Consider the following 18,214-nt stretch of genomic DNA (forward strand, 5'->3'; position numbering starts at 1 on the left):
AACGGGGAAGAGAAGACCGAATGGAGAAGCCAGGGAATAGATGTGGGGTTGAAATTCTTTCTGGGCCTCATTTAACAAATATTTATAGAGCGCTTTCTATGTGCCAAGCCCTCTCTAAGTACTCACTCTGTGAATAAAGATTCATTTAATCCTAACAACAAACCTATGGGGTGGGTGCGATTATCATCACCCTCATCTTAAAGTTGAAGAAACTGAAGCACGGAGAGCTTAAATGACAAGTGTGAGGCCACACAATGCTAAGAGTGTGTGTTTGCTTTTATTGAGGTAAAATACACAAAAAAGTTACCATCTTCACAATTTCTAAGTGCACAGCTCAGTAGTGTCCATGTACATTCATGTTGTTGTGGAACCAGTCTCCAGAGCTCTTTTAACTTGCAAAATGGAAACTGCACCCATCTATACTAATAAAAGGGTAATATGCTAATTAGACCAGAAGACCTTCCAGACGTCCTTCCGGACAAAGCCATGGTGGCAGTCGAGGCAGAGGTGGTTAGGGGCGATCAGGCCAGGAGGGGAGGGCAGTTGGGGTTGATCAGGCCGGTGGGGGGGCAGTTGGGGGCGAGCAGGCTGGCAGGGGGGGCAGTTGGGGGTGAGCAGGCCAGCAGGGGGGGCAGTTGGGGGTGAGCAGGCTGGCATGCAGAGTGGTTAGGGGTGATCAGGCAGGCAGGCAGGTGAGCGGTTAGGAGCCAGTAGTCCCAGGTTGTGAGAGGGATGTCTGACTGCTGGTTTAGGGATCGGGCCTAAACCGGCAGTCGGACATCCCCTGAGGGGTCCCAGATTGGAGAGGGTGCAGGCCGGGCTGAGGGACATCCCCCCTGCCCCCGTGCACAACTTTTGTGCACCGGGCCACTAGTTAAATAATAACTCTCCACACTCCACTGCCCCAGCCCCTCAAAACCACCATTCTATTTTCTGTCTTACTCTAAGTACCTCATGTAAGTGGAATCATATAGCACTTGTCTTTTCATGACTGGCTTATTTCACTTAGTATCATGTCTCCGAGATTCATCCATGTTGTAGTATGTGTCAGCATTTCCTTCCTTTGTAAGGCTGAATAATATTCCATTGTATGGACTGACACATTTTGTTTATGCATTCATCTATCAGTGGACACTTGGGTTGCTTTACCTGTTGACAATTGCAATGAATGTTGCTATGAACATGAGTGTACAAATATCTGTTTGAGTCCCTGCTTTCCATTCTTTTGGGTCAAGCATTAACATGAAGATTATTAAGCCTGTAATGAGACCTCAGAGAAGGCCTTGTGAAAACCAAGGTCAGGCAGATGAGTGTGTGACTGAACCTATAGGGATCAGACCATGAGACTCATGGGGAAGTGGTCAGAGCAAGGCACCTTTCCTTCTTTCTGTGCTGGTTCCCTACCTTCCATCAGTGCAGTCCCCACGCATGGACTTTCTTTGCCAGTGGCCCGTCCATTGCCGCTAACCCTAGTTCAGCACTCTCTGCTGTGAGCAACTTGTCCATCTGAAGATATGATCTAGGATCCCAGTTGCTGTCCTGGACTTCACGGCTGCAGCCTGGTCCAGAAGGCCAATTCTTGATCATCATTTTCAGCGCCAAGTGGATGACCCATCACATCCAGCCTGGCCACCAGCCATGGTACACAGTTTGGGTCCTGGCAAGTGACAGTCAGTAAAGATATCACAAAGCTCAGGTTTCATGTTAGCAGTGCCAAAGGGTCACCATCCAAACAAACAACATTATAGTAGAAAAGAATGTTGGGCAGAACTAGCCCTTGAAATTGCAAGAGGAAAAGAAAAAAAATAATGATTTTACCTAACCCTGTATTATCTATAATGGACACATTTCCGCTCCCCCCCACATCCCGCCCTCCCCAGTAGACATAGTCTCCCAAACACAGCTCTTTGTGGTATCTATGAGCCATAGTTGTGCTTCTCTCATTCTTGCCTTGGCCATTTAGCTTAGAAGGAAGGAAAACACCTTCTTCATCATCATCACGACTTGGCAGAGAAGCTTGATTGTCAAGGAGCAGGCTGGCCATGGATAGGGGTGGAGAGGGAGGAGTGTGGATGTCTGGCCCACACGTGGAGACATCTCCAAGTACACATTCTCCTGATAGCCAGGGATGCCTGCGGGATTTTACTTTATGGGTGTCATTCGCTTGGTCACATGACTGTGGCCTACTTCAGGTATAGGCTCTTTACTCCATAGCCTATATTAACTTAGAAGGCAGGGACCACACCTGTTTGTCTTATATAATCTTGGGCAGATTTTTCATTCTATCTCCTGACAAGACCCAATCTTTGTAGTTTCTCTGTAGCATCACAGCACAGCTGATGGCCCCAGAAAGGACAGACTATAGATTGATTTCCTTTGGGTTCAGAAGTCCAAGTGATCGCTTTTAGTGGATGTCTTGATCAAGGCCTGGTCTTTGATGTGCAAAAACTTCAGAGTTTGGGCTAATGCTCAGCACTTCCTTTCTCTCCACCTCTTCTAACACCTCAGAAGTGGATCATCAAGACTCTCTGCAGGCAATGGAAAGCCTGTGACAGGAACAAGGGACCAGGGAAAGGGGACCATCTAGTTATGGATCAAAGGAGTGAGAGCCCAAGGCTCCATCCCTCATCAGGCCACCGGGCTTTGGGCCCTCAGCCCATCTCTTTGTCTCTCTGTTCTTTTATGTCCTGGGAATACAGTGCTTTGGAAACTGCAGATGAAATAATGGGCTGGAGAAACCCTGTTCCAAGTGGTATCTGTGCTGTAGGAACGTGACTGTGACCCCCATCTATGAAATCACTGGGGTTGTCCTGTAGCCCCCGTGTCTGGAGCTCTCATTAGTCCTCTAATTGAACACCTGGAGGTGGCTGGCGGGTCCAGAATGTGTGTTATCATGGTCTGTTCTCGAGCAAAACAAAGTAACATTCAGGTCAAAGGGAGACGGAGCCACTGCAGAAAGTGAGATTTAAATTAAATAAACCAGAAATAGATACTTTGAGAAAGGGCACTTTATTTTTGGAAAAAGAAAAGGAATTAGGGAGAAGATAATGGTCGCCATGGCAACGGCAGAGCACCGCATATATTCTATAGGCCCAGGTTTAAACACGGTGCGGGGAATAAAACGGATTCCCTGGTGACTTTCTGAGAAAATACAGATGGGAATAAAAGGCTGCCCAGAAACAATATCTCACATTAGTCCAACTGCCATTTCACTGCCTTTTTATAGGTTCTCTATTCTACAGCCCTCTATTAACTTTAAAAGCCATTTTAATGTTTGGCACAAAATCCATGTTAAATGAAAGTCTCCACTTCTTTTTTCTTCTCCGTTCCTAATTGTGCTTTAAATATTGCAGAGAGTAGCAGAACCAGGAAACCTGTGATTCTCCATTTAAATGGGGTGATGATGTAGGCAGCATCTGCAAGCCTTTGAAATAACCGAGAGGGACAAAACGACTTGGTTGCTAATGTTTAAACATCTGTAGATTGCACCTAAAAATTCACATTTCTGTTTTTCTCTTAAACATTTAGACAACCAGCCATCCTGAATTTTTTTTCATGTGGCAAAAATAAGCACAGTTCCCTCAATTTCTCCACCACATGTCCTTCTGCTTATCCTCTTTATATAATTGCCTGGTCTCTATGGGCATTTGGGTGTGGAACACCCATCAAATTGTAGCCAAAGTCCTCCTTCTAGATCAATGCTTCTCAAACATTAGTACACATGCAAATTGCCTGGAGGGCTTGCTGGCCCGGCAGGCGTGGCTCTGTGGTTGAGTGACGACCTAAGAACCAGGAGGTAACGGTTTGATTCCCAGTCAGAGCACATGCCTGGGTTGTGGGCTTGATCCACAATAGGGGACATGCAGGAGGCAGACAGTCAATGATTCTCTCTCATCATTGATGTTTCTATCTCTCTCTCCCTCTCCCTTCGTCTCTGAAATAAATAATTTGCTGGATCTCACTCCCCAGAGTTTCTGCTTCTGAGGGTTTGGCGTGGGGCCCAAGAGATAGCATTTCTAACAAGTCCCAGTGATGCCCTTGCTCCTGGTGTAGGGGCCAGACTTTGAGAACCACTGCTCTCAATGAATGGTTCCTGTACTTTTGTTAGCACAGACTCCTTTTCTTGATGATATTTCTCAAAGAAATTTATATGAAGTTTAATGAAGTGGGAAATTTTTTATTCATTGCTATTCATCAGAAAAAGAGAGCTATGTTTTGTGGAGGGAAAAGGAACACAATGCTGTAGCTACAAAAGATGTTGGCTAGACTGCTTGGCTGAGACCAGGCAGGAAATCGCAAAGGGATAGAGGGGAGACGGGGACAGAGAAGAAAGGGGGTGTTAGTGTGAAGTCAGTAGGAGGAGGGTCCTTGCCTGTGAACTCCATCCTTGGGAACCTCAAATTTCAGTGAAGTCAACTAAACCCACGAAATACATTGTGTGTGTGTGTGTGTATGTGTGTGTGTGTGTGTGTGTGTGTGTGTGTGTGTGTGTGTGTGTGTAGCAACACAGCCACAGATTGAAGTGGAGTCAAAGAGAAGGCAGCCCAGGAGTGGGTGGGAGTGGGAGTTGGGAGGTGGGGGGGGGGGGGCTGAGGTCGCCATGGGAACAAAAGCCCCAGAGCTATGCAGACACCTCCTCAAACTACAGAATGAAGAGAATTGAGCCAAGTTTTCTCAGCTCTCAGAGGAGCAGGGAGACCCCAGCTGACCCCTTGTTTTCATTAGAAAAATTTCACCTGTGCTGTGGTCTGAATGTTTGTATCCCCCCCAATTCATATGTTGAAATCCCGTCTCCCAAGGGTGATGGTATTAGGAGGCGGGGCCTTTGGGAGGTGAATATTATTAGTGCCCTTATTTTTTAAAAAAGGCTCCGAGAGCTCCCTTGCCCCTTACTTTAGGTGAGAGGACAGAGAAAAGATAGCTGTTTAGGAAGACACCTGGCCAGACACTGAATCTGCCATGGTCTTGAGCTGTTTGTTGTTTATAAGCCACCCAGTTGCGGTATTTTGTTATAGTCACCTGAACATACATACTAAGGTAATTTGAGTAAAAAATGCCTAATTTATTTTGCCCATTTTTAGTCACCAGAGACATATACAGCAAAGAACCTGAGCTCCTGCTCAACATGAGTTAACACCTGGGCAGACTTAATTCCAGACAAAAGCACCTGCACTTGACCTTTGAGATGTCTGTACAGGTTTATACAGAGAAAACTGTTGGCCTTTTCTTGAAATGCCAATGATAGCTCCTGGGCACTCATTATTTCTTTTGAAGACCTTTGGGGACTTGGGTGCCTGGGAATTTCTCTTGGGTCGGTCTGAAGTCTAGCACAGGGGGGAGGTCCTGTAATAATGGGCCCTTGAAGCACCAGGTCAAACATTCAAGATGACCAGTTTACTTGATGTTTCCAATATACTTTTTATTAATTACATATATGAAGGCATTATGTAAATGGTAACATATTATTTAAATATCTTTCCTTTATTGAGCACCTACTATGTGTCTGATTTTTTTATTGGCATTTTATATATATATATTGATTTCAGAGAGAAAGGGAGAGAGAGATAGAAGCATCAATGATGAGAGAAAATCATTGATTGGCTGCCTCCTGCATGCCCCACCCCAGGGATCGAGCCCACAACTTGGGCATATGGCCTGACGGGGAATCGAACTGTGACTTCCTGGTTCATAGGTTAACGCTCAACCACTGAGCCCACACAGCCTGGGCCTACGGGCACTTTTTAGTTTAAGAGTTGCAACAAATCTGAAATATAAGCATTTTATTCCTATTTTACAGAAAGAAAACTGTACTCAGAGAAGTTTTTAAAAAAATTCCAAACGTCATTCAGCTGATAAGTGGTAAAGCTGGCATTTGAACCTAGACCTGTCCAACTCGAAATTCCCTTATAACCACCCCACTGCTCCCCACTTCTCATAGGAAAGGGGCTGGTTTTCTTATTATTCCTACAGCTGTGAACTGTGACAGCAATATTCTAGTTCGCTTAAAATTGCTCAATAGTTAAACCTATCCCCTGACCCCAAGTAAAGCATAAAAGAAGCGTTCCTACTACATTCCTGTGAGTGGTGACCCTGTATTCCCGAGCCTAAGCCCTAACAGGGTCCTTTCGCTAACGGTGGTATTTGAAAATGGCCTTGTGTCCCCAGGCCTCTGGGATATTTCCAACGAGCCGTTTCAGCAGAACATAGATTCTCTTTGCAAGTAAGGAAGTCCCACGTGGCTCCCAATGAATTTAATCTCCCAATTTCCCTCAGTTGTTTGGACGTGCTACAACAAAATTCAGATGAGATGCTATGATAATGACCCTTCCTTCCTTAGCGTCCCTCACAGCTGGGCTTCATTTATGTGCCCATAAACCAGCTCCTCTTGGCAACACGGCGGTGACTATTAACAGGGAAACTGGGCTCAACCAAAAATAGCAGGTGAACTCGCACGGTTCTGCTGTTCTCGGCCCCGGTTGCCATTTTGTTTAAAGAAAAGGAGGGAAAAGTCTATTTAGGGGAAACATTAAGGAGGCTGTCAAAAGATTTCTATAGAGAAAGCTCTCTGGCATGCATTGGACATTCTGTTCAGCATCTAGAATAACTACTTGCAGATGCTTAGAATGCCAATCCTGAAGACTTGGGAGTATTCCAACGGTCACTCACCTGGCTTCCTTGACAACAGTCTGCTTCCACTCCACTCTTCACCTCGAGGTCACTCTCCACAGCCACCAGGGACCTTTCTAGAAAACGAATCTGAGCAAGTCACATCCTGGCTTCAGTTGGTTCCCTAGAAGGTCTTTTCTGACCGGACCCCTCCTGATCTTTCCAGTCATGTACTAACATGGCTTCCTGCTTCCACATGCTACTAAGAAACCCAATTGGATCATGCCACTCCTCCCTTGCTCAGACTCCTGCCCCACCCACCCTCAGGGCGTCCCATGCCGGCAGAATGAAGTGTTAGTCCTTGCCTTACATGAATGCAGGAGAGCCTTTTCAATGAGCCCCTTGCTGTTGCTCTGTCATTTCTTACTCTTCTCTCTCTGTCTCTCTCTCTTTCCTCCAGCCATTCTGGTTCTGGCTTCTGCACTGTCCTAAGCTCACTTCAGGGCCTTTGCACTTCCTGGACCTGGAGATCTCTTTTTCCCAGATATCCACATGCCTGGCTCACTATTTCAGCCCCTTCGGGTTACGGGCCAAATGCCAGCAAGGCCTTCCCGGACCTCTCTTTATGAAAATAGCAACTCTTTTCACTCTTACCCTTTTACCTTGCTTCAGTGGATTTTTCATCCGACCTGAAATTACGTATTTGTTGCTTTTTTTCCTTAGTGTTGTCTCCTGCATGAAAATGCAGTCGCCACGAGGGCGGTATTCCTGAGTGGAGACGACGACGTGCCTCATAGTAAGCTTCACACCTAGGACTTTTGAAATGAATGAATCTCCTCTCGTTCTACCCTCAACACCACACACTCTAGTAAGTCCGGAGCCCTGGCACCCGCAACCTGTCAGGCAGTTTCACCCCCCTGCACTTAAGAATGCTTTTTAAATTGAGGAATAACTCCAGGTAACGTGCACACATGTGAACTGTGCAGCTTGATAAATATTTCCACATGTATAGACATACATATGCATCCCATCCAGATTGAGACAGAGGGCTTTTCCATTTCCAAAGGTTCTCTCTATCCCCCTGACAGTCCTCCTAAGGATAATCACTATTCTGACCTCTGTCACCACAGGTTAGTTTGGCATGCTTTTGACCTTGATATAAATGCAATCATCCGGCATATATTCTTTTGTGTCTTAAATTTTTCTTTCAACATTGTGTACTGGTGTCGGTAGTTTATACTTTTTGATTGCCGAGTCCTATTTCATTCTATGACCGCACCGCAACTTATTTATTCGTTCTTCTGTTGATTGACACCTGGGTTGTTTCCCGTTAGCGTTTACCATGAAGTTGCCATTATCATACTAATCTTCTGGTGGGTATAGCGCTCATTTCTGTTGGTTGTACACCCAGCAGTGGGATTTCTGGGTCATAGAACGAACATATGTTTAGGTTTCCTGGGTCCTGTCCAGAATTTTCCAAGTGGGTTGCTCCAATGTCCACTCCTAGCAGGAACAAAAGAAAGTTCCAGTTGTCCCACCTTCTCACCCACATGTGATGTTGCTAGTCTTAAAAGTTGGCCTCTTAAAAATGCAGTGGTGTCTCTCTGTGATTTGAATTTGTACTTCTGTGATGACTAATGATGTCAACACCTCTTGACATTTTATTGGCCATGTCGATACTCTTTTTATTGTAAAGTGCCTGATCACTTCTTTTGCCCATTCTGTCTATTTCTTATCGATTCTGGGGAGTTCTTAATTCAATATGGATACAAGTCTTTTATTGGATGGATCTATCTTCCATTCAGTGCCTTGCCTTTTTACTCTTTCAATGTGTTTTGTTTGTTTTGCCAAAGTTTTAAATTTTAAATTCAATTCAATTTGCCATCTTTAAAAAATGCTAGTGTTTTCTTGTGTTTTAATGAAGAAATCTTTGCTTATCTCAAGATCATGAAGCTATGTTCCTACTTTGTGTCTACATGCTTTATTGATTTTACTTTCACATTTAGTTCTATGATCTATCATAAATTAAGTTCTGTGTATGATGGGAGGTAGAGATCAAAGTTCATTTTCTCCCCATTTGAATATCCCATTGACCCAGCAACCGTGATGGAGACCATCTCTTCTCTACTGGATCGCCATAGGGCTTTTGTTGTAAATCAGGTATCCATAGATATGACATTTCTGTGTTTCCATCTGCCTTCCTTGCCCTTGTCTGTTACTTGAGTCTTTCTCACCTTTAAGACTCCTCCTAGATATCATCCTGCCTATGAAGCTTTTCCTGCCCTCAACACCCTCCCTGCTCCCCACACAGTCTTTAATGTCCTTGCTGATGCGTCATGCCAGTCCTGCTACTGCAAGCCTCAGTTGTGTGTTTGTCTCCACCTTGAAACTGAGAGCCCCTGGAGGGAACGGTCTGGGCCATATTCGTCTTCGTATGTTCTGACACTGAGCCAAGAGTAGGTGATCAGGAATGTTTGTTGAATGAGTAAAGTTGAGAACTTCGAATAGCTAAAACAAAACAAAACAAAAAAGCAGAATTCCCTTCAGTAAATTAGAAGTAATCTGTTCTGACAGTTTTACTCTTTGGAAAATCAGGATGCTATGTCCATTGTAAACTAGTCCCTTAGATGATAATCAATGAAAGGCTTAGTCATGAATGGGGAAGGAAGGAAGAAATAAAAACAAGGTATTTAATATTCCAGAATGTTCCTAAGGACATAAAAAAGAAAGTATCTAGCCAGTTATATATGCATTGTTCTCTGCCAAGTCATACCTCAATTTGTGCCCCACCCCCAGTGTTATTGAGATGTAATTGATGTATAACAATCCATTAGTGTAGGGCATACGGCATGATTTGATATATATGCAAGCAGAATAATTGCCACAGCAAATTTAGTGCACATCCATCACCTCATATAGTTACAATTTTTTCTTGTGATGAGATCTTTTAACATTTACTCTCTTGGCAACACTCAAATATGAAATACAATATTAACTACAGTCACCATGCATACATTCTCAGAACTTATTAATCTTATAACTGAAAGTTTCTACCTTTTGTTCACCTTTACCCATTTTCCTCATCTCTGTCCCCTGCCTCTAAAAACTACCAATCTGTTCTCTGTTTCTATGATTTCAGTATTTTTAAATTTCTCATATAAGTGAGATCATGCAATATTTATTTTTTTCTGCCTGCCTTACTTCATTTAGCATAATACCCTCAAGATCCATACGTGTCACAAATAGCAGGATTTTCTTCTTTTTTATGGCTGAATAAAATATTCCATTGCATTATATGCCACATGTTCTTTATCCACTCATCCATCAATGGACACTTAGGTAGTTTCTGTGTCTTGGCTATTCCGTGTAAATAATGTTGCAATGAACATGGGGCTACAAATATCTCTTTTGATATAGTATATAACCATTTCCTTTAGATATACATTATGCATTAGTTCTATTTATTACTAAGTTTTGGGGGTGACATTGGTTAATAACATTGCATTAGTTCTTAAAGTCTTTCTACCAGAGTCATAATTTCTAGAAGCAGCCATATAATATGCCTGTTAAAAGCATAGAATTTAGAATCACATCTGAGTTCTAATCCATCATATGCCTGTTATGTGACCTAATGTGATGTTAATTTCTCTCTGCCTCAGTTTCATCATATGTGGAGTGGGTTGTTATAAGGTTCATTTGAGACAAAGTGTGCAAAGCACATAACACAGTCCCCAGCACAGTAAGCATTCCATATATGGTAGAATTTGGGGGGAGCTTCTTTCCCAGATCAGTGCTTCATTCACGATCTGCACAGATAGGAAGGTGCAACAAGGACATTTCCAGGAAGCTCATAGAATTGTGAAATGATTTTTATATGATAGTCCTTCCAACTGAACCAAGGCAAGAGCTGACATTCATCTATATTTGTTAGTTCAATGATGATATAATTACATGCTGAGAGTGCTTTTGCTTTGTAGCAGAGGCTATTATATCCTAACTAGAGGCCTGGTGCACAAATTCACGCACGAGTGGGGTCCCTCAGGGTGGCCTGTGGGGATTGGGGCCCCAGCTTGCGCCCCCAGCTTTTCAGCCCCGCAGCCCCACCTGGCACCCCACCTTGGCCTGGCGCTGCCCCCTCACCTGCTTCACCATCCCACCTGCAGGGCAATTGATCGGGCTGGGCCTCCTGCCTGGCTCCCTGGGTGCCTGGGAGCTGGGCAGCGACCCCACCACCCACCCGCCACCCCCACTGGTTGCCATCTGCAGGGTGATCGGCAGGGCGATTGGGCCCCGCTCGCACCCGCCTTGGCCTGGTGCCGTCTGCTCACCATCACCATCCCACCATGGTCTGCTCTCATCGGGCCCCATTGGGGCCAGCAGCACCTCTATTGCTGCATCGCTGATGCCTGCCATGTTCCACACCACCCCCTGGTGGTTAGCATACATCATAGTGAGGGGCCAAACTCCCGGTTGAACGACTGCCTGCGGGGACAATTTGTATATTAGGCTTTTATTATATAGGATGCTCATTCTTCCCTTCCCCCTTACAGTGGAGAGCTATTTCCCACTCCCAAATAAGGTTTGTCAGAACACATGGCCATCTGGAGGCCACGTTTCCCAGCCTCCCATGCAGCTGGATCTACTAGTAGCTCTATGATTAAGTTCTCTCTAATGGTGCTTGCTTCTGTTTTCCCCTTTCATTTGGGCTGAAATGCTGATATGGTTTTTCATGGTGATCCAGCTTTGATTATGTGGATAAGTAAAATACCTTGGGTTCAAAGGGGGGTGGCTGAGCAACAAGATGGAAGGAACTTGGGTCTGTGAATGATCTCATGGAACAGAGCTGCCTATTCATCCTAGATGGTTATTACAGTGAAAAATAAATAAATTGCTCTCATTTGAGTTATGTTTTGGGGGTATTTTGACATAGCAACTTAGCATCAACCTTAACTACTATAAGCATCATATATCTTTTGGGCTTTTCTCTATATATCCTCCTCCACCACCACCAGGACATTCTCCCTCTACCCTTTTACATGATTAGCTCTTTTCCTTCCTTCAGATCTCAGCTTGATGCCTCTTCCTCAGGGAACCTTCCCTGACCTCCTCAGATGGGTTTAATTCTCTTATTACTTGCTTTCCCACACCATTTTCCTCTTCCAAGGAAGAGGTCTTGATATAGTTGGAATTTTACATTTAGTTGTGCATTTTTTTAAACTAATGCTTATCTCCTCACTATACCATAAGACCTATAGGAGGAGGGACCTTATCTTAATTTATTTGTCATAGTATCCAGAAGAGCTAACACAGTTGATAGCATATCACAGGCAGTTAATAAATGTCATCATTTTAAAACACCACCAGTGTATCTCCCACCCCCCAGATAATAAGTTATTCCCCTTGTCACTGCTCTAGAACCCCGAGTGGGTTAAGTGACCAAGAACCAAGGTTCAAGCAAGGCCAAGGGCCTATCCTGCTGTGGGAAGACATTTCCTTCTGTTTCCTAATTCCCAATTTCAAATGCCAGCACATCAGTGTGAGGCCAAGGCTGGGGCTGCTAATGACCCCTTATTAGCATGTTAGATGGTTAACAAAAGCCGGAGGGTGGAATCGGTATTCACTCTGGCCACCTAGAAGAACTCTGAGTCACTGGACAGATTTTGTTAATTTACTCACTTGGAGTCAGTCTGCACCCAAGCTGACTAATTGCTAACTATCTGGCCAGTCCAGCTTTTAATCATCTTTTTTTTTTCCCATTGGCATTAATATCGTTAGAACAAACCTCGAAGGGTTTTAACGGAATTATATAGCTGCCAATCTCCAAAATAAAAACATTTCCCTGGTGGTAACATGTTGCTCATTGTTTCTGCTCAATCAGATGGTGTTTTATTCCAGGAGAAAATTGTTTCTTTTCAAGTCCAGGTCAACCAGGCAGTGATAGCAATTGATGTGGAAGGCCTCGCCCCCCTCCCGGGGGCATTGTGAAGGAAGAAGCTGCAAGTGTTGGAAGCTGTAATGCAATTTCGCTCAGCTGCTCGCCTACACCTATCATTTTTAGAAGAATGGGGCTCTGTCTTCCCTTTCATCTTCCTGAATAACCGCACCACATCTCTGAAGAGCCCATATAAATCAATTACCTTCCGAGTGGCCCGCCGCTGAAGAGATGGGTCATATTTACAAAAACAGTGTTTACAGGCGAGAAAGGCTTTCTCTGTGATGTGCCAGGAAATGACACCACAATATTGCCAGGAGAGGCTTCCAGAAACCAACAGCACCTGAGTCGCATTAAAAACCTTGGAGCCCAAGAATTGGGTTGGTGCTGGCACTTGGCTCCTTGGGAAAGCCCCCTTTCTGTATTATGGCTCAAGGGGAGTTGTTTTTGGTAATCTGACACTCCTCGGAGCGCCCTGCCTCATCAAGATTTTCCAGTTGCTTTGGACTTCCATTTGCATTTAGACCTTTGCATTGAGACTTTCCCCCTTGAGATTCCAAAATGCCATGAGAATGACAGCCTGTGGGTGACCCAGGGTCTGAGTGGCTGAGAGGCTTTGGGTAGAATCAGTAATCCAGAGAAGGAGCTCGTGCGGGTGAGGAGTGGTGGCCGACACTGCTGACTGCCTGCCCAAGAGCAATGGCCCTCTCCTTCCCATGCTTTGTGCTGTAGGCCCCTCTGAAGATGCAAAGGGTACGTTTTGGTTAGATTAAGCCAATCGTATGATTCTGTCCCTTTTACCAGCGCTTAGTGTGTGACCCAGTTGTAACCATTAAAGTTTAAGAAGATTTCTTTTGATTCTAAAAAAGCTCTGGGAAGAGACTCTCTCCCATCCTTGAATATCGTGTGTAAGGAACAGGTGGAACATAGAGTTTGGCATCTATAAAATGGGCGTCTCTTGCCCTGGACCTTCCTCCATCCCTGCTGCTGTGTGCTGGGTCTTTTCACAGACGTGATTTCATCCAATTCCCCCAGTGACCCTGTGGCCTGGACCAGGAGTCAGAGCTGCCTGGATTCCAGTTCTGCTCCTACCACTCCACAGTAGCGAAAGCTTGAGCTAATTGTGTAACCTCTCTGTACCCCCATTTCCTGATTTATAAAATGTAGGTGACAGCCCAGCCAGCGTGGCTCAGTGGTTGAGTGTGGACCTATGAACCAGGAAGTCATGGATCAATTTCCTGTCAGGGCACTTGGCTGGGTTTTGGGTTCAATCCCCAGTGTGGGGTGTGCAGGAGGCAGCCAATCAATGATTCTCTCTCATCATTGATGGTTCTATCTCTCTCTCCCTCTCCCTTCCTTTCTGAAATCAGTGAAAAAAATATATATACTAGTAGCCCTGCGCACAAATCCGTGCACCAGTAGCTCGCCATCACCCACCAGTAGCTCTCTGCCCACTGCCCTGCCCTCCTGTGGCTCCCTCCACCCTCCAGCCCCCCTTCATAGTTTGCTGCCTTGCCCCCTCCTGTAGCTCACTGCCCCACCCTCCTGCTGATCCGTGATCTGGTCGTTATGCCATCGGTCGTTACACTTCACGGTGTAACTACCATTTGCATATTACATCTTTATTATCTTACCTTATAATAGAGAAACATGCAAATTGACCGCACCTCCGCTATGCCCACGATTGGGCCGGCAGAAGGCTGGGGGCGGGACTCTGGGTGGCATATCCGCCGTTGAGAAGATCAAGATGGCGGTGCCCAGTGGCCGGGCCCATGCCGCTGCTCCCGGGGGTGCCTGGGGCGATCAGCACCCCGGGAGGGCGTGGCCGGGCGATCGGCACCCCGGGGGGCGTGGCCGGACCCATGCCGCCGCTCCCCGGGGTGCCTGGGGCGATCAGCACCCCGTGGGGGCGTGGCCGAGCGATCGGCACCCCGGGGGGGCGTGGCCAGACCCATGCCGCCACTCCCCGGGGTGCCTGGGGCGATCAGCACCCAGGGGGGGCGTGGCCGGACCCATGCCGCCACTCCCCAGGGTGCCTGGGGCGATCGGCACCCCGGGGGGCGTGGCCGGGCCCATCGGTACCCCGGGGGGCGTGGCCTGGCCCCTCCCGCCCCTCCCGGTGTTGGGGGTGGGACGATCGGCCACCTGGGGGGGCGTGGCCAGGCCCATCCCGCCCCTCCTGCCGCTCACGGGGGTCCCGGGGCTCCATCGGCCACCCGGGGGGGCGTGGCCCGGCCCCTCCCGCCCCTCCCGGGGTTCCGGGTCGTTTGGCCACCTGGGGGGCTTGGCCGTGCCCATCCCGCCCCTCCCGCCGCTCCCGGGGGTCTCAGGGGCCGAGGCTTTCCAGGCCTTGGGCACCAGCGGGGAGCCTGCACTGATCGCAGGAAACCACTGGGGGTCGGCTCCTGTGATCGGTAGCAGGGACGCTGGGTGCGGCGAGCCCAAGGCCAGGAAAGCCTGGGGTGGAGGCTTTCCCGGCCTTGGGCACCAGTGGGCAGCCTGCAAGGATGGCAGGAAACCACTGGGGGTCGGCTCCTGCGATCCTTAGCAAGGATGTTGGGTGCCGTGGAGCCCAAGGCCACCGCCCGGGGCCAAGCCCCGACCCTGAAAAAGGCAGAAGGAGGTGGCCACAGCCAAGGCCTGGGTCCCTGGTGCCGGCAGAAAACTGGTGCAGGCAGCCAGGTGAATGAAGGTCTATTGCACGAATCTTCGTGCAAATGGGCTACTAGTATAGGATAAAATAAAATGTAGGTGACCATAACAATAGTGTCCAACTAGGAAAGCAGAACCTCCACAAGGGGTAGGGTTTAGGGATTGCCTATAGGAATGAGACCGTTTACAGTTGTGGGAGAAACTGGGAAAAGGAAGCATGAAGGTTCGGAAGGAGGAGTTGGACCAGAAGGAATGGCACTCACCAGCCTTCCTGAAGCACCGGGGCCAGTGCACAAGCTAGAGCTTGCAGGGAAATCAGAGAAGCCAGGTTTGTCCGGCTGCCTAAGTGGGACCACAGAGGGAAGGAATGGGTAGCCGCCACTGTGGTCCTCAGCCAGGGGCTGGTGCTGGACCTGGGTGAGCAGGACCTGCAGTTGGCAGGAAGAGCTGGCCATAGCGTGGGGACCGCAAGGAGCAGCTGGAACCTGCTCAGCCCTTCTGTTTGGCATGGTCTCAAAGCTGTCCAGATATAATGGCTGGGGTTCACTCCCACTGTCTAAATCTCACACAAGCTGGCTACCTCTAACCTGGGACTGTGCAGGAGAGGAGATGCTGGAAAACAGAGGTCCTCATTTCACCAAGTGGAGATGCAGACCCACCACAGGTACCTGCCTGCTGGGGTCATGAGATCCCCTGGGATGACATATGTGGAGCACCAAGTCCCCACTGGGTGCTCGGTAAATGCTCAGCAAGTCCTCGCTATTATTGTTGTTGCTATTCTGTTGGCCATGGGAGAGCGACGGAGGGACTGCGGGTGGTCCAGAGCAGGAGAGAGACTTCTCGTAGCCCGTGTTCCTATTTGTACTGTGTGAAAGCTTCACCATGTGCATGCGTTACTCTAAAAAACACTACTTTAAAAATTGCTTAAAAAGAAAATGTTTTGCAGTTCAAGTAAATATTCTCATGTTGTCAGAGAAGCCGTGAAGCCAAAAGTATAGGGAGCTTTCTTCCTAACTCTAACGAATGGCTTCACAGCTCGCAGCTGCGTCTCGCCAGGTCTATTTCCTGAAGATTGAAGCAGGAGGCAGGGTGTCATTTTCAGATCAGTCAGGGGTACACCAAGCTGTTTAATTGATTGCTGTCACCTTATGAGCAATGGTTTAGCTAATTTTATCTGGCTCCATCGGCTCCAGAGCAAAACTGGGAGCTCCCGTGGAGGCTTTGGAATAGGCGAGCATGGAAAGATGGATAATGAATGCCCCCTCCCATCAAAGATGCCCATACCTTGGCCCCCAGAACATATGTGATGTGCTTCTTACCCCTTCCCTCTGTATCTCGCCTCCTACCCTGTCTCTCACTCTATAAAGTGTTTCTTCACCTACAGCACAGTGCCATACATGTTGTTGCAAATGGCAGGATTTCCTTTTTATGGCTGAATAGTATTCCCTTGTATATACATACCACAGTTATTTTACCCATCCGCCAATAGACACTTAGGTTGTTTCCATGTTTAGAGACTGCAAGTAATGCCACAAAGAACACGAAGAGATATCTGCACTTCAAGGTAGTGATTCTGTTTCCTTGAGAGTTAAATACTCTGTTTGCCTTTAAAACTAGCACTGCACAGTGTAAAGATGAATATTAAAATTCCTGCTAAAATCTCCAATTTTCTTTTGTATTTATAGTACTTACAATGATATTGAACAGTGAATAAAAGACACCATGACAGCCCTAACCGGTTTGGCTCAGTGGATAGAGCATCGACCTTCGGACTGAAGGGTCCCGGGTTCGATTCTGGTCAAGGGCATGTACCTTGGTTGCGGGCACATCCCCAGTAGGGAGTGTGCAGGAGGCAGCTGAATCGGTGTTTCTTTCCTATCGATGTTTCTAACTCTCTATCCCTTTCCTTCTCCCTTCCTCTCTGTAAAAATAAATAAATAAATAAATAAATAAATAAATAAATAAATAAAAAATCAATAAAATATATTAAAAAAAAAGACACCATGACAACTTGAGAGAGTAAACTGTAAAAGAAAGAAAAAATGCTTTATATTTTAGTACTTTTAATGGTACTTTCCCCTGCTTTTTGAAGAGGGGGGTCCCACATTTTTATTTTGCAAAGGGCCCCACAATCATGTAGCCAGCTCTGCATAGGGGGTGTTTGTGACCCAAAAGCTCTTAATAGGCGACACATCCAACCCACTTTCTCATCACAATAGCAACACACACACACACACACACACACACACACACACACACACACAGAGCCAAGTCTTCATATTTGGGTAATGTTTGTAAAGGAGTCTGGCACATCATGCAGGTTCATGGGGCCACAGGCATATTTCTGTGAGACATGCCTGTGCCTCAGAGGCTTCCCCCTGAGGTACTGGGGATCTCCTAATTTTTCATGCATCTTGATTTAATGAGCAACCCTGCACCAAAAAGCAAAATCACCACTGCTTCCCTGTAATATGCACTTATTATGTTGGGCTCCTATGACCTGCCAAGCTTTGTGCTTGCACGAATTCCATTTCCTGTAAAACTCACCACAATCCTGAGAAGCAGCTTTTATAACTACAGACAAAGAACGGGAGGCTCGGTGCCTGTGCGTGACTTGCCCAGGGCCAAGCACTTCTTCATCCCAGAGACATAGCCCTGATTTCCCAAGTGTTTGCTCAAACCTCCCCTTCTCCACGAGGCCCGCCATGACCACTGTATTTCATACTGCAAATTGCATCACACTGAGGCACTCGCACACCCCCATGCCCTGCCCTACTTCTTTCTTTTCCCATAGTATTTATTGGCTGCTAATACACTATGTAATTTATGTGTTTTATGTTTCATGTTTATTTTGTTTGTTTTAAAACTTCTAATGAGTTTATTGTATGTAAAGCAATGGCCTTTCTTTATATTTCAGTTTTATTGGGGTGTAGTTGACAAATAAAATTACACTATATTTAAATTATACAATGTGGTGATTTGATATAAATACACATTTTGAAAGGATTTCCCTGTCTGGTTAAT

The sequence above is a fragment of the Cnephaeus nilssonii genome (genome assembly GCF_951640355.1).
Source record: "Cnephaeus nilssonii genome assembly, chromosome: 4".
Taxonomy (NCBI): domain Eukaryota; kingdom Metazoa; phylum Chordata; class Mammalia; order Chiroptera; family Vespertilionidae; genus Cnephaeus; species Cnephaeus nilssonii.